This window comes from Taudactylus pleione, unplaced genomic scaffold (assembly GCF_031769625.1).
Source record: "Taudactylus pleione unplaced genomic scaffold, aTauple2 ptg000442l, whole genome shotgun sequence".
Taxonomy (NCBI): Eukaryota; Metazoa; Chordata; class Amphibia; order Anura; family Myobatrachidae; genus Taudactylus; species Taudactylus pleione.
In genome coordinates this window covers 352,467-378,914 of record NW_028284844.1, presented here as the reverse complement: position 1 = coordinate 378,914, position 26,448 = coordinate 352,467, and positions in this window count along the sequence as shown.

Below are 26,448 nucleotides of genomic sequence, written 5' to 3'. Positions count from 1 at the left end.
GTCACTAGTGTATAGAGCATGTGTGGAGGAAGGATTAGGTGTGTGACACAGTAATGTATGACAATAGGGAGCAGAGCAGTGATGATATTAGTGATGTAGCTGTCACTAGTGTATAGAGCATGTGTGGAGGAAGGATTAGGTGTAGGACACAGTAATGTATGACAATAGGGAGCAGAGCAGTGATGATATTAGTGATGTAGCTGTCACTAGTGTATAGAGCATGTGTGGAGGAAGGATTAGGTGTAGGACACAGTAATGTATGACAATAGGGAGCAGAGCAGTGATGATATTAGTGATGTAGCTGTCACTAGTGTATAGAGCATGTGTGGAGGAAGGATTAGGTGTAGGACACAGTAATGTATGACAATAGGGAGCTGAGCAGTGATGATATTAGTGATGTAGGTGTCACTATTGTATAGAGCATGTGTGGAAGAAGGATTAGGTGTAGGACACAGTAATATATGACAATAGGGAGCAGAGCAGTGATGATATTAGTGATATAGATGTCACTAGTGTATAGAGCATGTGTGGAGGAAGGATTAGGTGTATGACACAGTAATGTATGACAATAGGGAGCAGAGCAGTGATGAAATTAGTGATGTAGGTGTCACTAGTGTATAGAGCATGTGTGGAGGAAGGATTAGGTGTATGACACAGTAATGTATGACAATAGGGAGCAGAGCAGTGATGATATTAGTGATGTAGATGTCACTAGTGTATAGAGCATGTGTGGAGGAAGGATTAGGTGTAGGACACAGTAATGTATGACAATAGGGAGCAGAACAGTGATGATATTAGTGATGTAGCTGTCACTAGTGTATAGCGCATGTGTGGAGGAAGGATTAGGTGTAGGACACAGTAATGTATGACAATAGGGAGCAGAGCAGTGATGATATTAGTGATGTAGGTGTCACTAGTGTATAGAGCATGTGCGGGGGAAGGATTAGATGTAGGACACAGTAATGTATGACAATAGGAAGCAGAGCAGTGATGATATTAGTGATGTAGGTGTCACTAGTGTATAGAGCATGTGTGGAGGAAGGATTAGGTGTAGGACACAGTAATGTATGACAATAGGAAGCAGAGCAGTGATGATATTAGTGATGTAGGTGTCACTAGTGTATAGAGCATGTGTGGAGGAAGGATTAGGTGTAGGACACAGTAATGTATGACAATAGAGAGCGGAACAGTGATGATATTAGTGATTTAGGTGTCACTAGTGTATAGCGCATGTGTGGAGGAAGGATTAGGTGTATGACACAGTAATGTATGACAATAGGGAGCAGAGCAGTGATGATATTAGTGATGTAGATGTCACTAGTGTATAGAGCATGTGTGGAGGAAGGATTAGGTGTAGGACACAGTAATGTATGACGATAGGGAGCAGAGCAGTGATTGTATTAGTGATATAGATGTCACTAGTGTATAGAGAATGTGTGGAGGAAGGATTAGGTGTAGGACACAGTAATGTATGACAATAGGGAGCAGAGCAGTGATGATATTAGTGATGTAGCTGTCACTAGTGTATAGAGCATGTGTGGAGGAAGGATTAGGTGTATGACACAGTAATGTATGACAATAGGGAGCAGAGCAGTGATGGTATTAGTGACATAGCTGTCACTAGTGTATAGCGCATGTGTGGGGGAAGGATTAGGTGTATGACACAGTAATGTATGACAATAGGGAGCGGAGCAGTGATGATATTAGTGATGTAGCTGTCACTAGTGTATAGAGCATGTGTGGAGGAAGGATTAGGTGTATGACACAGTAATGTATGACAATAGGGAGCAGAGCAGTGATGATATTAGTGATGTAGCTGTCACTAGTGTATAGCGCATGTGTGGAGGAAGGATTAGGTGTAGGACACAGTAATGTATGACAATAGGGAGCAGAGCAGTGATGATATTAGTGATGTAGCTGTCACTAGTGTATAGCGCATGTGTGGAGGAAGGATTAGGTGTAGGACACAGTAATGTATGACAATAGGGAGCAGAGCAGTGATGATATTAGTGATGTAGCTGTCACTAGTGTATAGAGCATGTGTGGAGGAAGGATTAGGTGTATGACACAGTAATGTATGACAATAGGGAGCAGTGCAGTGATGATATTAGTGATGTAGGTGTCACTAGTGTATAGAGCATGTGTGGAGGAAGGATTAGGTGTAGGACACAGTAATGTATGACAATAGAGAGCGGAACAGTGATGATATTAGTGATTTAGGTGTCACTAGTGTATAGCGCATGTGTGGAGGAAGGATTAGGTGTATGACACAGTAATGTATGACAATAGGGAGCAGAGCAGTGATGATCTTAGTGACATAGCTGTCACTAGTGTATAGCGCATGTGTGGGGGAAGGATTAGGTGTATGACACAGTAATGTATGACAATAGGGAGCAGAGCAGTGATGATATTAGTGACATAGCTGTCACTAGTGTATAGCGCATGTGTGGGGGAAGGATTAGGTGTATGACACAGTAATGTATGACAATAGGGAGCGGAGCAGTGATGATATTAGTGATGTAGATGTCACTAGTGTATAGAGCATGTGTGGAGGAAGGATTAGGTGTATGACACAGTAATGTATGACAATAGGGAGCAGAACAGTGATGATATTAGTGATGTAGCTGTCACTAGTGTATAGCGCATGTGTGGAGGAAGGATTAGGTGTAGGACACAGTAATGTATGACAATAGGGAGCAGAGCAGTGATGATATTAGTGATGTAGCTGTCACTAGTGTATAGCGCATGTGTGGAGGAAGGATTAGGTGTAGGACACAGTAATGTATGACAATAGGGAGCAGAGCAGTAATGATATTAGTGATGTAGCTGTCACTAGTGTATAGAGCATGTGTGGAGGAAGGATTAGGTGTATGACACAGTAATGTATGACAATAGGAAGCAGAGCAGTGATGATATTAGTGATGTAGGTGTCACTAGTGTATAGAGCATGTGTGGAGGAAGGATTAGGTGTAGGACACAGTAATGTATGACAATAGAGAGCGGAACAGTGATGATATTAGTGATTTAGGTGTCACTAGTGTATAGCGCATGTGTGGAGGAAGGATTAGGTGTATGACACAGTAATGTATGACAATAGGGAGCAGAGCAGTGATGATATTAGTGATGTAGATGTCACTAGTGTATAGAGCATGTGTGGAGGAAGGATTAGGTGTAGGACACAGTAATGTATGACAATAGGGAGCAGAGCAGTGATTGTATTAGTGATATAGATGTCACTAGTGTATAGAGCATGTGTGGAGGAAGGATTAGGTGTAGGACACAGTAATGTATGACAATAGGGAGCAGAGCAGTGATGATATTAGTGATGTAGCTGTCACTAGTGTATAGAGCATGTGTGGAGGAAGGATTAGGTGTATGACACAGTAATGTATGACAATAGGGAGCAGAGCAGTGATGGTATTAGTGACATAGCTGTCACTAGTGTATAGCGCATGTGTGGGGGAAGGATTAGGTGTATGATACAGTAATGTATGACAATAGGGAGCAGAGCAGTGATGATATTAGTGATGTAGCTGTCACTAGTGTATAGAGCATGTGTGGAGGAAGGATTAGGTGTAGGACACAGTAGTGTATGACAGAACGGAGCAGAGCAGTGATGATATTAGTGATGTAGGTGTCACTAGTGTATAGAGCATGTGTGGAGGAAGGATTAGGTGTAGGACACAGTAATGTATGACAATAGGGAGCAGAACAGTGATGATATTAGTGATGTAGGTGTCACTAGTGTATAGAGCATGTGTGGAGGAAGGATTAGGTGTATGACACAGTAATGTATGACAATAGGGAGCGGAGCAGTGATGATATTAGTGATGTAGCTGTCACTATTGTATAGAGCATGTGTTGAGGAAGGATTAGGTGTATGACACAGTAATGTATGACAATAGGGAGCAGAGCAGTGATGATATTAGTGATGTAGATGTCACTAGTGTATAGCGCATGTGTGGAGGAAGGATTAGGTGTAGGACACAGTAATGTATGACAATAGGGAGCAGAGCAGTAATGATATTAGTGATGTAGCTGTCACTAGTGTATAGAGCATGTGTGGAGGAAGGATTAGGTGTATGACACAGTAATGTATGACAATAGGAAGCAGAGCAGTGATGATATTAGTGATGTAGGTGTCACTAGTGTATAGAGCATGTGTGGAGGAAGGATTAGGTGTAGGACACAGTAATGTATGACAATAGAGAGCGGAACAGTGATGATATTAGTGATTTAGGTGTCACTAGTGTATAGCGCATGTGTGGAGGAAGGATTAGGTGTATGACACAGTAATGTATGACAATAGGGAGCAGAGCAGTGATGATATTAGTGATGTAGGTGTCACTAGTGTATAGAGCATGTGTGGAGGAAGGATTAGGTGTATGACACAGTAATGTTTGACAATAGGAAGCAGAGCAGTGATGATATTAGTGATGTAGATGTCACTAGTGTATAGAGCATGTGTGGAGGAAGGATTAGGTGTAGGACACAGTAATGTATGACAATAGGGAGCAGAGCAGTGATTGTATTAGTGATATAGATGTCACTAGTGTATAGAGCATGTGTGGAGGAAGGATTAGGTGTAGGACACAGTAATGTATGACAATAGGGAGCAGAGCAGTGATGATATTAGTGATGTAGCTGTCACTAGTGTATAGAGCATGTGTGGAGGAAGGATTAGGTGTATGACACAGTAATGTATGACAATAGGGAGCAGAGCAGTGATGGTATTAGTAACATAGCTGTCACTAGTGTATAGCGCATGTGTGGGGGAAGGATTAGGTGTATGATACAGTAATGTATGACAATAGGGAGCAGAGCAGTGATGATATTAGTGATGTAGCTGTCATTAGTGTATAGAGCATGTGTGGAGGAAGGATTAGGTGTAGGACACAGTAGTGTATGACAGAACGGAGCAGAGCAGTGATGATATTAGTGATGTAGGTGTCACTAGTGTATAGAGCATGTGTGGAGGAAGGATTAGGTGTAGGACACAGTAATGTATGACAATAGGGAGCAGAGCAGTGATGATATTAGTGATGTAGGTGTCACTAGTGTATAGAGCATTTGTGGAGGAAGGATTAGGTGTATGACACAGTAATGTATGACAATAGGGAGCGGAGCAGTGATGATATTAGTGATGTAGCTGTCACTATTGTATAGAGCATGTGTTGAGGAAGGATTAGGTGTATGACACAGTAATGTATGACAATAGGGAGCAGAGCAGTGATGATATTAGTGATGTAGATGTCACTAGTGTATAGCGCATGTGTGGAGGAAGGATTAGGTGTAGGACACAGTAATGTATGACAATAGGGAGCAGAGCAGTGATGATATTAGTGATGTAGATGTCACTAGTGTATAGCGCATGTGTGGAGGAAGGATTAGGTGTAGGACACAGTCATGTATGACAATAGGGAGCAGAGCAGTGATGATATTAGTGATGTAGGTGTCACTAGTGTATAGAGCATGTGTGGAGGAAGGATTAGGTGTATGACACAGTAATGTATGACAATAGGAAGCAGAGCAGTGATGATATTAGTGATGTAGGTGTCACTAGTGTATAGAGCATGTGTGGAGGAAGGATTAGGTGTAGGACACAGTAATGTATGACACAAGGGAGCAGAGCAGTGATGATATTAGTGACATAGCTGTCACTAGTGTATAGCGCATGTGTGGGGGAAGGATTAGGTGTATGACACAGTAATGTATGACAATAGGGAGCAGAGCAGTGATGATATTAGTGACATAGCTGTCACTAGTGTATAGCGCATGTGTGGGGGAAGGATTAGGTGTATGACACAGTAATGTATGACAATAGGGAGCGGAGCAGTGATGATATTAGTGATGTAGATGTCACTAGTGTATAGAGCATGTGTGGAGGAAGGATTAGGTGTATGACACAGTAATGTATGACAATAGGGAGCAGAACAGTGATGATATTAGTGATGTAGCTGTCACTAGTGTATAGAGCATGTGTGGAGGAAGGATTAGGTGTATGACACAGTAATGTATGACAATAGGAAGCAGAGCAGTGATGATATTAGTGATGTAGGTGTCACTAGTGTATAGAGCATGTGTGGAGGAAGGATTAGGTGTAGGACACAGTAATGTATGACAATAGAGAGCGGAACAGTGATGATATTAGTGATTTAGGTGTCACTAGTGTATAGCGCATGTGTGGAGGAAGGATTAGGTGTATGACACAGTAATGTATGACAATAGGGAGCAGAGCAGTGATGATATTAGTGATGTAGATGTCACTAGTGTATAGAGCATGTGTGGAGGAAGGATTAGGTGTAGGACACAGTAATGTATGACAATAGGGAGCAGAGCAGTGATTGTATTAGTGATATAGATGTCACTAGTGTATAGAGCATGTGTGGAGGAAGGATTAGGTGTAGGACACAGTAATGTATGACAATAGGGAGCAGAGCAGTGATGATATTAGTGATGTAGCTGTCACTAGTGTATAGAGCATGTGTGGAGGAAGGATTAGGTGTATGACACAGTAATGTATGACAATAGGGAGCAGAGCAGTGATGGTATTAGTGACATAGCTGTCACTAGTGTATAGCGCATGTGTGGGGGAAGGATTAGGTGTATGATACAGTAATGTATGACAATAGGGAGCAGAACAGTGATGATATTAGTGATGTAGCTGTCACTAGTGTATAGAGCATGTGTGGAGGAAGGATTAGGTGTAGGACACAGTAATGTATGACAGAACGGAGCAGAGCAGTGATGATATTAGTGATGTAGGTGTCACTAGTGTATAGAGCATGTGTGGAGGAAGGATTAGGTGTAGGACACAGTAATGTATGACAATAGGGAGCAGAACAGTGATGATATTAGTGATGTAGGTGTCACTAGTGTATAGAGCATGTGTGGAGGAAGGATTAGGTGTATGACACAGTAATGTATGACAATAGGGAGCGGAGCAGTGATGATATTAGTGATGTAGCTGTCACTATTGTATAGAGCATGTGTTGAGGAAGGATTAGGTGTATGACACAGTAATGTATGACAATAGGGAGCAGAGCAGTGATGATATTAGTGATGTAGATGTCACTAGTGTATAGAGCATGTGTGGAGGAAGGTTTAGGTGTATGACACAGAAATGTATGACAATAGGGAGCGGAGCAGTGATGATATTAGTGATGTAGGTGTCACTAGTGTATAGCGCATGTGTGGATGAAGGATTAGGTGTATGACACAGTAATGTATGACAATAGGGAGCTGAGCAGTGATGATATTAGTGATGTAGCTGTCACTAGTGTATAGCGCATGTGTGGAGGAAGGATCAGGTGTAGGACACAGTAATGTATGACAATAGGGAGCAGAGCAGTAATGATATTAGTGATGTAGCTGTCACTAGTGTATAGAGCATGTGTGGAGGAAGGATTAGGTGTATGACACAGTAATGTATGACAATAGGAAGCAGAGCAGTGATGATATTAGTGATGTAGGTGTCACTAGTGTATAGAGCATGTGTGGAGGAAGGATTAGGTGTAGGACACAGTAATGTATGACAATAGAGAGCGGAACAGTGATGATATTAGTGATTTAGGTGTCACTAGTGTATAGCGCATGTGTGGAGGAAGGATTAGGTGTATGACACAGTAATGTATGACAATAGGGAGCAGAGCAGTGATGATATTAGTGATGTAGATGTCACTAGTGTATAGAGCATGTGTGGAGGAAGGATTAGGTGTAGGACACAGTAATGTATGACAATAGGGAGCAGAGCAGTGATTGTATTAGTGATATAGATGTCACTAGTGTATAGAGCATGTGTGGAGGAAGGATTAGGTGTAGGACACAGTAATGTATGACAATAGGGAGCAGAGCAGTGATGATATTAGTGATGTAGCTGTCACTAGTGTATAGAGCATGTGTGGAGGAAGGATTAGGTGTATGACACAGTAATGTATGACAATAGGGAGCAGAGCAGTGATGGTATTAGTGACATAGCTGTCACTAGTGTATAGCGCATGTGTGGGGGAAGGATTAGGTGTATGATACAGTAATGTATGACAATAGGGAGCAGAGCAGTGATGATATTAGTGATGTAGCTGTCACTAGTGTATAGAGCATGTGTGGAGGAAGGATTAGGTGTAGGACACAGTAATGTATGACAGAACGGAGCAGAGCAGTGATGATATTAGTGATGTAGATGTCACTAGTGTATAGCGCATGTGTGGAGGAAGGATTAGGTGTAGGACACAGTAATGTATGACAATAGGGAGCAGAGCAGTGATGATATTAGTGATGTAGATGTCACTAGTGTATAGCGCATGTGTGGAGGAAGGATTAGGTGTAGGACACAGTCATGTATGACAATAGGGAGCAGAGCAGTGATGATATTAGTGATGTAGGTGTCACTAGTGTATAGAGCATGTGTGGAGGAAGGATTAGGTGTATGACACAGTAATGTATGACAATAGGAAGCAGAGCAGTGATGATATTAGTGATGTAGGTGTCACTAGTGTATAGAGCATGTGTGGAGGAAGGATTAGGTGTAGGACACAGTAATGTATGACAATTGAGAGCGGAACAGTGATGATATTAGTGATTTAGGTGTCACTAGTGTATAGCGCATGTGTGGAGGAAGGATTAGGTGTATGACACAGTAATGTATGACAATAGGGAGCAGAGCAGTGATGATATTAGTGACATAGCTGTCACTAGTGTATAGCGCATGTGTGGGGGAAGGATTAGGTGTATGACACAGTAATGTATGACAATAGGGAGCAGAGCAGTGATGATATTAGTGACATAGCTGTCACTAGTGTATAGCGCATGTGTGGGGGAAGGATTAGGTGTATGACACAGTAATGTATGACAATAGGGAGCGGAGCAGTGATGATATTAGTGATGTAGATGTCACTAGTGTATAGAGCATGTGTGGAGGAAGGATTAGGTGTATGACACAGTAATGTATGACAATAGGGAGCAGAACAGTGATGATATTAGTGATGTAGCTGTCACTAGTGTATAGCGCATGTGTGGAGGAAGGATTAGGTGTAGGACACAGTAATGTATGACAATAGGGAGCAGAGCAGTGATGATATTAGTGATGTAGCTGTCACTAGTGTATAGCGCATGTGTGGAGGAAGGATTAGGTGTAGGACACAGTAATGTATGACAATAGGGAGCAGAGCAGTGATGATATTAGTGATGTAGCTGTCACTAGTGTATAGAGCATGTGTGGAGGAAGGATTAGGTGTATGACACAGTAATGTATGACAATAGGAAGCAGAGCAGTGATGATATTAGTGATGTAGGTGTCACTAGTGTATAGAGCATGTGTGGAGGAAGGATTAGGTGTAGGACACAGTAATGTATGACAATAGAGAGCGGAACAGTGATGATATTAGTGATTTAGGTGTCACTAGTGTATAGCGCATGTGTGGAGGAAGGATTAGGTGTATGACACAGTAATGTATGACAATAGGGAGCAGAGCAGTGATGATATTAGTGATGTAGATGTCACTAGTGTATAGAGCATGTGTGGAGGAAGGATTAGGTGTAGGACACAGTAATGTATGACAATAGGGAGCAGAGCAGTGATTGTATTAGTGATATAGATGTCACTAGTGTATAGAGCATGTGTGGAGGAAGGATTAGGTGTAGGACACAGTAATGTATGACAATAGGGAGCAGAGCAGTGATGATATTAGTGATGTAGCTGTCACTAGTGTATAGAGCATGTGTGGAGGAAGGATTAGGTGTATGACACAGTAATGTATGACAATAGGGAGCAGAGCAGTGATGGTATTAGTGACATAGCTGTCACTAGTGTATAGCGCATGTGTGGGGGAAGGATTAGGTGTATGATACAGTAATGTATGACAATAGGGAGCAGAGCAGTGATGATATTAGTGATGTAGCTGTCACTAGTGTATAGAGCATGTGTGGAGGAAGGATTAGGTGTAGGACACAGTAGTGTATGACAGAACGGAGCAGAGCAGTGATGATATTAGTGATGTAGGTGTCACTAGTGTATAGAGCATGTGTGGAGGAAGGATTAGGTGTAGGACACAGTAATGTATGACAATAGGGAGCAGAACAGTGATGATATTAGTGATGTAGGTGTCACTAGTGTATAGAGCATGTGTGGAGGAAGGATTAGGTGTATGACACAGTAATGTATGACAATAGGGAGCGGAGCAGTGATGATATTAGTGATGTAGCTGTCACTATTGTATAGAGCATGTGTTGAGGAAGGATTAGGTGTATGACACAGTAATGTATGACAATAGGGAGCAGAGCAGTGATGATATTAGTGATGTAGATGTCACTAGTGTATAGAGCATGTGTGGAGGAAGGTTTAGGTGTATGACACAGAAATGTATGACAATAGGGAGCTGAGCAGTGATGATATTAGTGATGTAGGTGTCACTAGTGTATAGCGCATGTGTGGAGGAAGGATTAGGTGTAGGACACAGTAATGTATGACAATAGGGAGCAGAGCAGTGATATTAGTGATGTAGGTGTCACTAGTGTATAGCGCATGTGTGGAGGAAGGATTAGGTGTATGACACAGTAATGTATGACAATAGGGAGCAGAGCAGTGATATTAGTGATGTAGGTGTCACTAGTGTATAGCGCATGTGTGGAGGAAGGATTAGGTGTAGGACACAGTAATGTATGACAATAGGGAGCAGAGCAGTGATGATATTAGTGATGTAGGTGTCACTAGTGTATAGCGCATGTGTGGAGGAAGGATTAGGTGTATGACACAGTAATGTATGACAATAGGGAGCAGAGCAGTGATGATATTAGTGATGTAGGTGTCACTACTGTATAGAGCATGTGTGGAGGAAGGATTAGGTGTATGACACAGTAATGTATGACAGAACGGAGCAGAGCAATGATGATATTAGTGATGTAGGTGTCACTAGTGTATAGCGCATGTGTGGATGAAGGATTAGGTGTATGACACAGTAATGTATGACAATAGGGAGCTGAGCAGTGATGATATTAGTGATGTAGGTGTCACTAGTGTATAGCGCATGTGTGGAGGAAGGATTAGGTGTATGACACAGTAATGTATGACAATAGGGAGCAGAGCAGTGATATTAGTGATGTAGGTGTCACTAGTGTATAGCGCATGTGTGGAGGAAGGATTAGGTGTAGGACACAGTAATGTATGACAATAGGGAGCAGAGCAGTGATGATATTAGTGATGTAGGTGTCACTAGTGTATAGCGCATGTGTGGAGGAAGGATTAGGTGTATGACACAGTAATGTATGACAATAGGGAGCAGAGCAGTGATGATATTAGTGATGTAGATGTCACTAGTGTATAGAGCATGTGTGGAGGAAGGATTAGGTGTATGACACAGTAAAGTATGACAATAGGGAGCAGAGCAGTGATGATATTAGTGATGTAGATGTCACTAGTGTATAGAGCATGTGTGGAGGAAGGATTAGGTGTATGACACAGTAATGTATGACAATAGGGAGCAGAACAGTGATGATATTAGTGATGTAGCTGTCACTAGTGTATAGCGCATGTGTGGAGGAAGGATTAGGTGTATGACACAGTAATGTATGACAATAGGGAGCAGAGCAGTGATGATATTAGTGATGTAGGTGTCACTATTGTATAGAGCATGTGTGGAGGAAGGATTAGGTGTAGGACACAGTAATGTATGACAATAGGGAGCAGAGCAGTGATGATATTAGTGATGTAGGTGTCACTAGTGTATAGAGCATGTGTGGAGGAAGGATTAGGTGTAGGACACAGTAATGTATGACAATAGGGAGCAGAGTAGTGATGATATTAGTGATATAGCTGTCACTAGTATATAGAGCATGTGTGGAGGAAGGATGAGGTGTAGGACACAGTAATGTATGACAACAGGGAGCAGAGCAGTGATGATATTAGTGATGTAGGTGTCACTAGTGTATAGCGCATGTGTGGAGGAAGGATTAGGTGTATGACACAGTAATGTATGACACAAGGGAGCAGAGCAGTGATGATATTAGTGATGTAGCTGTCACTAGTGTATAGCGCATGTGTGGAGGAAGGATTAGGTGTAGGACACAGTAATGTATGACAATAGGGAGCAGAGCAGTGATGATATTAGTGATGTAGATGTCACTAGTGTATAGAGTATGTGTGGAGGAAGGATTAGGTGTAGGACACAGTAATGTATGACACAAGGGAGCAGAGCAGTGATGATATTAGTGATGTAGATGTCACTAGTGTATAGCGCATGTGTGGAGGAAGGATTAGGGGTATGACACAGTAATGTATGACAATAGGGAGCAGAGCAGTGATGATATTAGTGATGTAGGTGTCACTAGTGTATAGAGCATGTGTGGAGGAAGGATTAGGTGTAAGACACAGTAATGTATGACAATAGGGAGCTGAGCAGTGATGATATTAGTGATGTAGGTGTCACTAGTGTATAGCGCATGTGTGGAGGAAGGATTAGGTGTAAGACACAGTAATGTATGACAATAGGGAGCTGAGCAGTGATGATATTAGTGAAGCAGGTCAATGAAAAAATGGACGACCCAGCGCTTTCTTGCCTTACGCTGCCTAAACCGTTACAGATATATCACAGCAATGGACTATGGGCCTGATTCAGAGCCGGACGCAATTAGCGCTCGCGCGTCCAGACAATAGGGGTGGCTATTCAAATGAACCGTTCGCTCTTTGCGGTCTGTTCACGCCTCTAGGTCTGAACGAGCGAACAAAACTTGCGGTCGTTTTTTGGATAAATACGCCCCCTGGCCGCTCGCATCCTACGTCATGTCCGCTATTTATTAGATTAATCGAGTACATCGACCAGGGTATGAACTGCTCGCTATTCTTGTGGTTGGTTTTTGCTACCACAATCTTGCGAGCAGTTCTGGCTATAAAACAACCCAGTGACGTGGTCAATGACGCTGCTGTTTTAATTATGCACACCCTTAAAACGCCCATTTTGACTTTTAAGCACGCCTGCGTTCGGATCTCCACTCCCCGTTTTCAAGCACCTTCCCCTGTTACCACCCACATACACCTCATTCTGTCACTCAAATGATCAGGCATTCGCTATTTTGCGAGCACATGAATTTCTACCGCACTGACTGGTTCGCGCATGCGTATAACGATCTGCACGCATGCGCAGTTGGGCAAACATCGCTCGGAGCGAACGAGCGGCCGCTTACGAGCGGCTCTGAATCAGGCCCTATATTTTATACGATGTAGAGAATGATACGCATCATATGGTTTCTCCAGAAAATAATATGTAAGCCCTGATTACTGATATAACATACGATGCATGCGCGATTTCCAAGCGATTGCACGATAACGACATCGTTATCGTGCAGTCGCTTGTTTAAATCAGTGGATCAGTGGATACCCCCCATTAGGTCAGAGCTTGTGTAAGTGTGCGTGAGGCTGCGATGGTACTCGATTGTACCGATGGTTTCAGTCTTGCTAAGCATTACAGATGTGTGTAAGGTAAGGTGGGCATCCTTGTGTAGTGCTGTGATGGCATAGCGATCGCAATGGACTAGCATACTATCGCAGTGAGAGTGTGTGCATAATCGCTATTGCAATCGCAGTTACGATCCGTACTGAATCAGGCCTCAAGTCCATTACCATAGTCACTTGAAGTTACTATTTTCACATAGGGTGATTGACCGTCCCTTGGGGAGAGGGTAACTGGGGTGTGGCGGCAGAAACACAGGACTGTCTTGACCGGTTTTGGGGTGAGTCACAGCGTGCATCTGCAATTCAGTACGCAGGTAACATTGCTCAGGCGTCTCAGTACACGCCCCCTTTCTGCCCCCATCGGGCTACTAAGAAATCCGATTATCAAAGGATCTGCGACCACGGCTACATCTTTGTACGCGATGACATGGATTTGTGAAGCCGCAGGTGGGCGTCTCTATACATGTTCCGGCGGCTGTGACATTTGCATATTCTTGAACAAAGATGCCGCAGTGACGGTATTAGCGCACATCTCTGAATCAGGCCCTAAATCTGATAGAGTTGCCTGAATGGGATGCAGTTATTATGCCGGCAGTTGAAATACCGACGCCGCAATCTCGCAGCGTTGCATAATGCCAACGGCGATGTCCCGATGGACATCAGGATACCGGCGTCTGCATCCCGACCGCAGGAGTATGCGCTGTTAGCCGGGGATGGGAGTGGTTAGGATTAGGCACCCCCAGAGGGACTTAGGGTTAGGCAACCCCCCGGGAATGTTAGTGTTAGTGTGCGGGGAGGGGGGGTTAGGGTTAGGCACCCCTGGGGGGAGGTTGAATAACCGCACCCGCCGCCGCCATCCGCTCCTCCGTCTGTCCTCCCGGGCCGGGCCACTCTGCATTATGGGAGAGACGTCATATGACGTCATGACATCTCTCCCACTACCCACTGCAAGAGCCGGAAGATGGAGCGGCTCCTGCAGTGGGCGCAGTGGCAGTCAGTAAGAGTCTGACTGACTCTCATTGGCTGCCACTCAAAACAAACACACAGCTGCCGGAGCCGGCGGCTGTGTGTTTGTAACTGTGTAGCGCTGACCGAACTCCGCCCGGTCAGCGCTACACGCGCGGTGCAGCTGTGTCTGACTGCCCGCGGCCCGCATGGCACTGCGGCCCGGGGGGCACATGGCACCCTGCCCCTCGGCCCAGCCCGCCACTGAGCAGGTCCATGAAAAAATGTACATCCGAGCGCTTGCTTGCCTTACGCTGCCTAAACCATTACAGATATATCTCAACGATGGACTTTATTTTATACCATGTAGAGAATGATTCGTATTATATGGTTTCTCCAGAAAAAAATATGTAAGCCCTGATTACTGATACAACATTTCAGTTTTTCCCTTTGTTTTTACCGTTCTAATTTCAAACAAGAGAAACCGAAAGATTGCATAAGAAAAGAGGTGTTTTAAACCTCTAGGATGGGGGCAGGCATGTATGCAAATTACTTGTGGGAGTTAGCCTATGGCAAGCAGGGGCGGGTTTGTAACAGGAACATTATATAGTGGGATAAAAGTGTGGGCCAAAGCCTCTTTGTTCCAGATTCCTCCAGGACAGGGAAGTACATTTTGTCAGTTGTCATTTTCCTTAATAAAACTCTCTTAGTGCTTCTCCTTCTTCTCTTCTTCTCTCCTCCTTTTCCTTATTGTATTTAGTCTCTTTTCATTTACTTCATATCATTGCTTTTACTTTTCCTTTCTGTCCTCAATCAGTGTCTTTTCTGATTTCTTGTTCTGCTGGGGGTGGGTGTAGCTATGTCCTGCCTAGTAATGAGCCTCCCCAGGCCCTGGTCCCTGGCTCCACAGTGCCCCCATGTTATTAGGAGCTGCAGGTGTGGTTCCCCTATTGATAGCTCTATCCCCCCTCAGGCTGCTGCAGCAGCTTTGTGGAAGGTGTGCCAGTGCGGGGGAGGGGTGCTTCCCTTCAGTCCTTAATGCCCCTGGTCAATATCATCTTTGTGGCTGCAGTGGCCAGCACCATAGGCAAATGCAGGAGGGGTTTATGAGTGCCTTGCCTGAACCCCCCCTCAACACACACCATGATGACTACAATAGAAATAGCATATAATACTAAAGTTGCATGTTTTTTAGGATCCCCTCAGTGTCACAAATGAAATAACTAGCACTACAGTCCCTGTTGATCTTTTAAATGTGTCAGCCAGTAGAAAAAGTTAAAAGCCAGTAATGAATATTGTTGTGCACCAACTAGATCTGGAAAACATGCACTGTACGGGGTGCACTGATATGGATCACCTATTGGATCAATTATTAATACTGGATAATACACCATCCAGTACATAAGGGGACCAATCTGTGCATCTATGTCCAGGACAGTGCATGGTTTCTTTTTCTGCCCTCTCCCAGATTCCCCAACTTGCTCATATGATCTGTAAAGGAGCTGGCACATGAAATAAAAAGATTCAGCTCAGACAGGATGGCTCTACTTCTACATATAATTGCTTACTGTGTTTGCTGGTCCTGTATATGCCAGAATTATATCATTCAGTACATTCGTATGATGTATTTTATAGCTGGTCTGTGCTGATTATGCCCTCTTAATGGTAGAAAACAGTTGCAGCAAACAGTGTCAGTATTATGCTGGGCATTGAGGTATCATTGGGGGAATAGAATGCTTTAGTGATGCGTTATATGACAGTAAGGGGTAATGGCTTTGACACTGCTTTATTTATGTATGGCACCTTAGATCTAGCTTTTATCTCCTTTGAATCATATTATCAGTCAATAGAGGAGATTGTATTATATACTGTATTCTGAGCATTTAACTTACAAAATAGACAGAATACATGTGCTACAGTGAATTTCTACAGGGTGCACAGCTTATTATTGCAATCACTGCCCCAAGCAGCTATCACCGGGAAGCTCCATTCTCAGCTATGCTCCTACTTCGACAAATATACATTGCTGGAGGTCACGCAGCCTTCGCGTCCTGCCTATGAGGGGTACAACGCGAGCAAAGCAGCTAGTTCAGTTCGTCAGGGCTAACAGCAGGCGTCTGGGGAAAATGCTTCGCCTTTAATAATTCCACCTGTACGCAGGGACGAAAATGTCATTTTCGTCACCTCTGCTTGCGATGTGGTGGCAATCACCCAGTTGCCAAGTGTTTCAAGGGGGGTGCCCAGCAGCAGCCTGCACAGCCAGCAAAAGGCACAAGTGCTAAGTAAAGTTCCATCCCCTGTCCGTGTCACAGCGATAGCAAAATGGTTGAGTTGGTACCCGGTTCTGCAGGACGCAGAATTTTCGTTGAAAGGCTTCAGTTTTGGTTTTCGTTTACCTATTTGCAGGGATGTCGACACATATTCGCCTAGAAATTTGAAGTCTGCCTTTGAATTGCCTCACATTCTTAGGGAAAAAGTGGCTGGCGAGGTTAGCGTCAGGCGCATTGCAGGGCCTTTTGCAGAACCCCCATTAGGGATCTTGTGAATTCCCCGGTGGGAGTGGTTCCCAAGAAAATTCCAGGAAAATACAGGCTCATGCAACATCTGTCTTATCCGCCAGGCTCGTCAGTAAATTTTGCCATACCAGTTGAGGTTTCCTCGGTGGTGTACCAGTCTTTTGACGATGCTTTGGATGTCATTAGGTGTTATGGTCCGGGCGCACTGATGGCTAAGATAGATGTTGAGTCAGCTTTTCGTCTACTTCCTTTGCACCCAGAGTCATTCCAGTTTATGGGTTTTTAGCTTGGACAACGGATATTGCATAGACAAATGCTTGCCTATGGGGTGTTCTGTGTCCTGTGCGTTTTTCGAGCATTTTAGCACCTTCCTACACTGGTGCGCGGAATTTATTTATTTAATTTTTGCGGTAGTCATGGAATAGCCCACTATCTCGATGACTTTCTGTGTGTCGGCCCTTCCGGTTCAGGCAGATGCAGTTATCTTTTGTTTTCTTTACGAGCGCTGTTTTTTCATTTGGAGTTCCCGTTGCTGCGGACAAAACGGAGGGCCCTTCCCCTTGTCATTCCTGGGTATCGAGATCTGTACCTCAGCGGGTTCTTGTCGCATTCCTCTCGATAAGCCTGTCAAGTTGCGTAATGCCATAGCGGAATGCACGGCTTCCAGTAGAATTACCCTGCGGCAGGCGCAATCCCTCCTGGGCCTGTAAAGTAATTCCAATGGGCAGAGCTTTTTCACGTAAATTGGAAAGGGCCACGGCTGGTGTCACTAACCGAGACATTTGCTACGTTTATCCTCAGAGATTAAGCAGGACCTCTCTGTCTGGGTCTCGTTTCTTCGGGATTTTGATGGCGTTCGGTTGTGGATGTCTCCAGCCGCTGACAATTTGCAGCTGCAGCTGTTCACCGACGCAGCAGGCACCACAGGGTTCGGATGTTACCTTGATGGCTCCTGGTGCGTTGGCCGTTGGCTGGAAGAATGGGTGGGAAAGGGTTTGACTAAGGACTTACTCCTTCTCAAACTCTTTCCCATAATGGTTTCCTTGGAAATCTGGGGGGAATGGTTACGCAATCGCAGCATCATTATCAGGTGTGACAACCTGGGCGTGGTCCATGCGATACAATCAGCAACATGCGGCTTCCCTGCTGGTTTTGCGCTTGCTAGCGCAGCTGTGCTCACATGTTTGCGCTGTAACATCATGTTTAAGGCAAGACACGTTCCTGGGGTGGAGAATGAGATAGACGATGCGTTATCACGTTTCCAGTGGGCTAGGTCCCGATCTGTGGCCCCTGGTGCTGACGTTGTGCTTTGCCCCTCTTATGTTTGGCAGGTGATCGAGCCGGCATGGAGGGCTTAGCAGAACAGTCTTTAGCCCCCTCCACGTTGCGAGCATATCGGCAGGCATGGAATGAATGGGAAGATTATTCCCGTAGCAGCAAACAGGCAGGTAAGAGTCAGCATCGTTCGATGCTTTCTTTTATTTGGAGTCTCCATTTGGCTGGCAGATCCAGGGCTTCTGTTGCGCGCTCTTTGGGGGGCATTGCATTTTATTGTAAATTGAAGGGCCAACCTGACTTTACTAAAAGTTTTCTGATTGTGAAGGCTTTAAAGGGTTGGGCACGGGTCTCCCGGCCAGTAGCTGACCTTAGGAGACCTGTGGACGCTCATCTGCTTCCGGCAGTATTAGGGGCGGTTCTCGGAGTGGCTCTTACTGCGTATGAGGCGGTCCTGATTCAAGTGGTGTTTTCAGAGGCTTTTCACGGCACCTTGAGTGTATCGGAGCTGGTGGCATCATCCAAATGGGTTGATGCCGCCATGCTCCTCTCGGATATCCTGGTCAGTGAGAGGTCTGTTCTCTGTAGGATTCGGCGGTCAAAGACCGACCAGACTGGTAGGGGGGGGTGGATCTCGTTGGGTCCATCTAGGTACGAACAGATCTGCCCCGTGGCACTAGCTATGCGGTATGAGTTATTGCGGCCGGATGTTCCTGGTTCATGACTCATGCATATGGACAGGACTCCGCTTACCAAATACCAGTTTGGTTGGTTTTTGAAGAGGTGTGTATCAGTTTTAGGCCTCCCGCCTCAAGATTTTGGTACACACTCGTTTCTGATCGGAGCCGCAACTTCGGCGGCAGCTGCGGGTTTCTCGGCATCAGAAATTAAGGCCCTAGGACGTTGGAAATCGGATAGTTATAAAGGTTACATTCGACCTAGGCGTGAAGGCCCTTTGTTTTAAAGTCATTTCACAGTCTGTTCCGGTTACGTTTATATTTTATGCTTGCCTGGTTTTTGTCTTGTCTCATGTACTGTCCTGTCTTGTCTGTTACCCCTGTCCGTCCTACTCGGGATTAGCTACTCGCCATTGCTGGCAATGGGAGTCTTGAGGGATTTTACAATTTTTACCTGAACTGACGGATTCAATTCGGCTATTCTCAATCATTTAATTAGGCCATAGTCCATCCCTCGGCAGGTTTTTATTTTACCTCTTGCCGAGTTCACCTGTTTTTTCCCAATTCCCCCCCACCCATTCTTCCCCTTTGTGTCTTCTGTTTGTCTCAGCCACTTCAAATAGTAAAGTCGGCGACCAATAGAAAAATTTTCTTTTTGGCAGATACTCACTTATGTTCTATCAGATCCCACTAATACACCATAAAATTTTATTGTTTTATGACAATTACTAATTTTTTATTTACTGCTTTCCTCCACCTTTAGGATTGCTCTTTGACACGCAGGAAATTTGGGTTATAGGCCACTCATATATTTTCTGGGCTGCTAGGTTTGAGTTCAGATCAAGCTCCAATTTTTGAATATTCAGCTAGGGTCCGTTGCATAGGTTCCAGAGGTATGAGATGGCATTCCTTTTGTCCTAAACTGTTAGAGTATGCAAGGCTTTTTGGTAGGCCACGTATTTTGGTGGCTTATTTAGGAGGCAACGACTTAGGGCACAGGTCCACTGTAGAATTACGAGTTGATATTGTCAACGATTTGGCGAGGGTGCTATCGGCCTGGCCCTTGTGTAAATTAATTTGGTCTTGCATTGTACCTCGACAGGTCTGGCGTGGGGTTAGGAGTTTTCCTGCTAATGACGAAGCTAGGAAGAAACTTAATTTCGCAGTTGCCAAATTTGTGATGGCCAATTATGGCCGTTTCATTTACCATAAGAACATTCAATTTCGATTTAGTTATATGTATAGACCTGATGGAGTTCATTTAACAGAGGAGGGTTGGTCATTGTTTATTGGGGATCTTTTTGAGGAGTTGGCGTTATTGGGGTAGTACTTGGTATGGTGGCGGTGCAGCGGTTCTATAAGCAGAACCTTGCTGTGGCGGGAAAGAACGGCAGGTCGCCAGTCCGGGTGCAATTATGATTTAAGGGCGCTCCCTTCGTTGACTGGTAGTTGGCTGTACCAACCTAACGGGGGGCAGTATCACCACCTAAACGGGTGGGAAGTCAAGATGGGGGTGAGCGTTACCTTTTGTTGATGATATGAGTTACATGGTTATGTGTATGCACTCTGGGCGATCTACGCCTGCTATGCCTTTTTGTTGTTTGTGTGGGCATAGCAGATCTGGCTGATTTCTGGCCGTCCTTTCTTTGCCACCATACATCCTTAAATAAATAATAATTATTATTGCTCCAATAAATCGCCATCAAGTTATCTGCCAAATCCACGTCTCAGTGTCTTTATTTTATGTTAGTATGATAAGTGGTTTGCACACATGACAACACCTCATCCGATAGAAGGTTTAGTCCGGTGAGACCCTGCTTTGGCATGACAATAAGTAACGCGCAGCGACAGATACTTAGTTTCGCAGGTGTTGGAGCCGTTTTGATTGTCACATGAAAACTAAATGCCTGTCACTTCAAAACTCAGGAGGAAAAATGACTAAAGTCATCTACAAGGCAATCTTATAAGACCTCGGTTAGAAAAGACGATCGCCATACATTCAAAATTGCTCCCGTGCAGAGCCAGACTGGGCGTCAGTAGTATATACTGTATATATACAAAGCTATGTAGACTGTACCATCGCCACCCCAGGGCCCTTGCTTCTGGCTAGCTGGGTGCCTGGAACAGCGCCCTGCAGCCAAGATCTCTGCTACAGAGCGGCTGGAACGTCCTTTAGACGCACCAGACAGGCACCCTGCAGCCCGTACAGTCGTCCTCAGTCGGTCCAATGTTTTCAGGGTGAATCCCCATATGCGTAAAAAGAATGGATAAATCCCTTTAATAAATAGTTTCATAATAAAGAAATTGTGCTTAAAGCTATACAGTCTGGACCTCATTCAGACCCGGTCACAAGCGCTGAGCGCTCGCAACCGGGTCGATGTTTAGGCCCTGCGCAAGCCCCGGAGCGAGAGAGAAATTCTCTCGCTCCAGGGCTCACTACAAAAGGGGCGGCTGTCGATGCTGATCGACAGCTCACCCCTTTTTGTAGGCGGGGCGGGGGGGGGGGGTGGCTACACAAACGGAGGCGTTCCTGTCGGAACACCTGCCATTTTGTGGGCAGCCGCACTGAGTGATGTCAGTGGGGAGCTTCCTGCTCGATCAGAGCAGGAAGCTCCCTGGGGCTTGCGGTTGCCGAGAGCCAACCTTAGGGTCTCGTCGCAAGCCCCGATGGTCGCGATGGTTTTGACCATCGCGACCATCACCCTGGTCGGTTGCTAAAGCTGTGGGTAGTAACCCACAGCTTAGCTAGTGACCAGGAGGCCGCACTTGAAAAGTGAAGCGGTCGCCCTCATTCAGAGCGAGCGCTCGCTTCTTGCCTCTGAATGAGGGCCTCATTCTCCTATTGAAAGAGTCAGGTAGGGGTACGTCAGCTCATGGGGATAGTTGTAAGAAAGGATTTGTACTCATGTAGCCTCCTATGTGTCAGTACCTTGCTCTGCCCTCACCCAAGCTGAACCTTATTAGTAAAAGGTTTTGTACTAAAGCATCCAGGGAGAAAAGATTGGGTCTTTAAAGATAAACTGGGACACAGGAGCCCAAGGTGAATACAGTTGATGAATGTCAGGTCCATTTTAGAGACTGGGTATAGTAGATGAATTGTATGGCCTCCGCGAGTTAAGGAAGGTGAGTTGACCTTGGTTACTGCACTCAGTTGCTTTGTGATAGTAGCATATCTCTGCAGCAGCCTTTTCAACTCAGTCCAGAGTAAACAGCGCTGGGATAACAGCCGGATCTGTCTTCACATGCTCTGAGTTTAGGAACAAACGGCTTCACGCTAACAGCATGTAAAATTCCCCTCGCGGTCATTAAGACTCAATGGCCTTCATTTGATTTGGCCTCAATTCTACACAATCAAAACGGTGATATGTATCTCAGACGCAGTGCTTAATGTGGCAATGACGCAGGAGCCAAGACGATCTATAGGAAAGAACTAAGGGCCTGATTCAGAGCCGGATGCAATTAGCGCTCGCTCGTCCCGAAAATAGGGGTGGCTATTCAAATGAACCGTTCGCTCTTTGCGGTCTGTTCACGCCTCTAGGTCTGAACGAGCGAACAAAACTTGCGGTCGTTTTTTGTAAAACTACGCCCCCTGGCTGCTCGCATCCTACGCCATGTCCGCTATTTATTAGATTAATCGAGTACATCGACCAGCGTATGAACTGCTCGCTATTCTTGTGGTTGGTTTTTGCTACCACAATTTTGCGAGCAGTTCTGGCTATAAAATAACCCAGTGACGTGGTCAGTGACGCTGCTGTTTTAATTATGCACACCCATAAAACGCCTGTTTTGACCTTTAAGCACGCCTGCGTTCAGATCTCCACTCCCCGTTTTCAAGCACCTTCCCCTGTTACCACCCACATACGCCTCCTCATGTCACTCATATTATCAGGCATTCGCTATTTTGCGAGCACATGAATTTCAACCGCACTGACTGGTTTGCGCATGCGTATAACGATCCGTACGCATGCGCAGTTGGGCAAACATCGCTCGGAGCGAACGAGCGGCCGCTTACGAGCGGCTCTGAATCAGGCCCTAACTTCCATTGAAACTTTGTATTTTCGGCCTGATTCAGACCCACTCGCGAGCGGCTGTCCGCTCGCAAGTGGGTCGATGTTGTGCACTGCGCATGCGCACGACGGCGGAAGCTCCGTCGTGCGCATGCGCCAGACGCGACGAGCGAAGGACTTTCCTTCGCTCGTTGTGTCTGATCAAAGGGGGCGTGCTGTTGATGTTGATTGACAGCACGCCCCCTTTGGTGGGCGTGCCGGGGCGTGCCTCCCTGACGGGGGCGTTCCCAAGGGAACGGCTACCGTCAGAAGCCGGCCCACTGACATCACTAGTGATGTCAGTGGGAGTGATTTTGACTCTGATAGAGCCAAAATCACTCCGGGCCTTGCGGTTGAAAACCTCAACCGCAGGCTCCGGCTCGCAGTGGCGATGGTCGCGATGGTCACGACCATCGCGGCCATCAAACTGCATGCTCGTATAGGCTGTGGGTGGTGACCCACAGCTATACGAGCGTCCAGGAGGACGCTCCATAATTATGGAGGGCGGCCCTCATTCAGAGCGTGCGCTCTGCTCAGAGCGTACGGCTCTGAATGAGGGCCTTTGTGCATTAATAAAAAAAAGGCACAATGGGCAAATCCATATGTGAAACCTTTATTATATATGTTTTTGTTTCTACAAATATATAGCACAGGTGATCCAAAATGTTTGTTAATGACAAACGCAGAGTAAAAGGCTGAATACAAGTTGATAGAATGGTCACTTTAGCATTTAAACTGCCCCTGCAAATCCTACTTCCACTTAAATACGTTTCTACGTTCCCAAACAATCTGGGGTTCAGCCCAGTAATTAATCTCTCTACAATCTTAGGGCCTGAGTCAGACCTGCTCGCAAGCGCATTGCGCTTGCAAGCGGGTCGATGGTGGCCCAGTGCACACACGCGGCGTGCGCAAGCCCCGTAGCGAGTGAGAAAGCACTCGCTCCGGGGCTCGCAACAAAACGGGGCGGCTGTCGATGTTGATCGACAGCTTGCCCCGTTTTGTAGGCGGGGAGGGGGGGTGGCTGAACAAACGGAGGCGCTCCCGAAGGAACGCCTGCCGTTTGTGGGCGGCCCTACTGACATCACTCTATTAGAGCAGGAAGTCCACTTGGGCTTGCGAGAGCTGAGACCCTACCACAGTGTCTCCTCGCAAGCCCGATGGTCGCGATAATCGCGACCATCTCTTGCCCGCTCGCACTAGCTGTGGGTGGGTACCCACAGCTTTGCGAGTGGACAGGAAAAAAATAAATAAATTCCTCCCTGCCCTGCTTGCGAGCGTGCGCTCGCAAATAGCGGGCGCCTCTGAATCAGGCCCTTAGTCACTCCTGACACGCATAGACATATGTTTTGATGGGTTGGGTACGGGGATGCTGGTGCTCGGGAGCCCAGTGGTAAGAATCCCGATGCTGGCATCCCAACAGGGTTAGGATACCAACACCTGTTGGTAAGTATCCTAACCCTACCCCAAAACCTAACCCTCCCCCCCTAGTGCCTAACCTAACCCTCCGCCTAGTTACTAACCCTCCCCCCCTAGTGCCTAACCCTCCCCTCCCTAGTGCCTAACCCTCCCCCACTAGTGCCTAACCCTCCCCCACTAGTGCCTAACCCTCCCCCCCTAGTGCCTAACCCTCCCCTCCCTAGTGCCTAACCCTCCCCCCCTAGTGCCTAACCCTCCCCCCCTAGTGCCTAACCCCCCCTAGTGCCTAACCCTCCCCTCCCTAGTGCCTAACCCTCCCCCCCTAGTGCCTAACCCTCCCCTCCCTAGTGCCTAACCCCCCCTAGTGCCTAACCCTCCCCTCCCTAGTGCCTAACCCTCCCCCCCTAGTGCCTAACCTAACCCTCCGCCTAGTTCCTAACCCCATTACTTACCATTGGGATACTGGCGGTCAGGATGCTGGGTCGCCGGGATTCTGACTGGTGTCGCGATTCTGGCGCCAGCATTCTGAGCGCTGGCACCACGACAGCCGGGATTTACACTACATCCCATTCTGATGTCCCCTGACAATAAATGTATATCAATTACCTTTTTATCAGTGGCGCTATTCCAGTGTTTACATAGATCGATAATTGGCAATCTGCGCATGCGTCTGAGTCACATGGCGCTTGCATCAAAGGGCCCGATTCATCAGCGATCACAACTGCGATTTTGCACGCAATCGGCCGATTGTTGCGTTTTGCGCAGGTATGCATCGCAGTGCGATCACAATGACTACAAGGACCTATCACAGAGTGATTGACAGGGCGTTTAAACGCCGTTGCAGGGACGTGCATAAATTAGCCACTGTGATGCCGTACGCAGTTTATGCACTCACTGTGGGCCTGATTCAGACCCGCTCGCGAGCGCTGAGCGCTCGCAAGTGGGTCGATGTTGGCCAAGTGCGCATGCGCACGAGGGAGCCGGCTCCATCATGCGCATGCGCGAGACCCGCATAGCGACGGGCAAGCCATCGCTATGGGTCTCACTACAAAAGGGGCGTGCTGTCGATGGTGAGTGACAGCACGCCCCCTTTGGTGGGCGTGTTGGGGGCGTGGCTGGCCAGATGGAGGCGTTCCCATGGGAACGCCTACCGTCTGGGGCCGTCCCCACTGACATCACAAGTGATGTCAGTGGGAGTGCTTTCGGCTCTGATAGAGCCGAAAGCACTCCAGAGCTTGCGGGAGATGAGACCCTACCACAAGGGTTATCGCGACCATCTTTTTGGCTGTGGTCACCCACAGCTATGCGAGCGGCCTGGAGGCCGCTCTAAAAAAAGAGAGGGAAGGCACTGATTCAGAGCGAGCGCTCTGAAAGAGTGTCCGGCTCTGAATCAGGCCCTGTGTGCGATGAGGTTAGCAAGTGTGCGTGAGGCTGCGATGGTACTCACTGTTACCGATGGTTTCTCAGTCTTGCTAAGCATTACGGATGTGCCCACAAAAGGTGGGCGTCCTTTTGTTAGGCTGCGTTTGGCATAGCGATCGCAGAGGATTAGCATATCATCGCAGTGAGAGTGTGTGCGTAATCGCTATTGCAATCGTTACGATCCGTACTGAATTAAGCTGGATCGTAATTGCGATCCGACTATTCTCACATAGGGTGATTGACCATCAGGCACCCTGGGCAGAGGGTAACTGGGTGTGGCGGCAAAAACACAGGACTGGCTTGACCGGTTTTGGGGTGAGTCACAGCGTGCGTCTGCAATCCAGTACGCAGATAACATGGCTCAGGCGTCTCGGTACATGCCCACATTCTGTGCGACCATCAGGCTACTCAGAAATCCGATTGTCAAAGGATCTGCGACCGCGGCTGCATCTTTGTACGCGATGACATGGATTTGTGCAGCCGCAGGTGGGCGTTTCAATGCATGCTCCGGCGGCTGTGACATTTGCATATTCTTGCACCAAGATGCCGCAGCGACGGTATTAGCGCACATCTCTGAATCAGGCCCTAAATCTGATAGAGTTGCCTGAACGGGATGCAGTTATTATGCCAGAAGTCGAAATATTGACGCCGCAATCCCGCCACGTGGCATAATGCCGACGGTGATATCCCGATGGACATCAGGATACCGG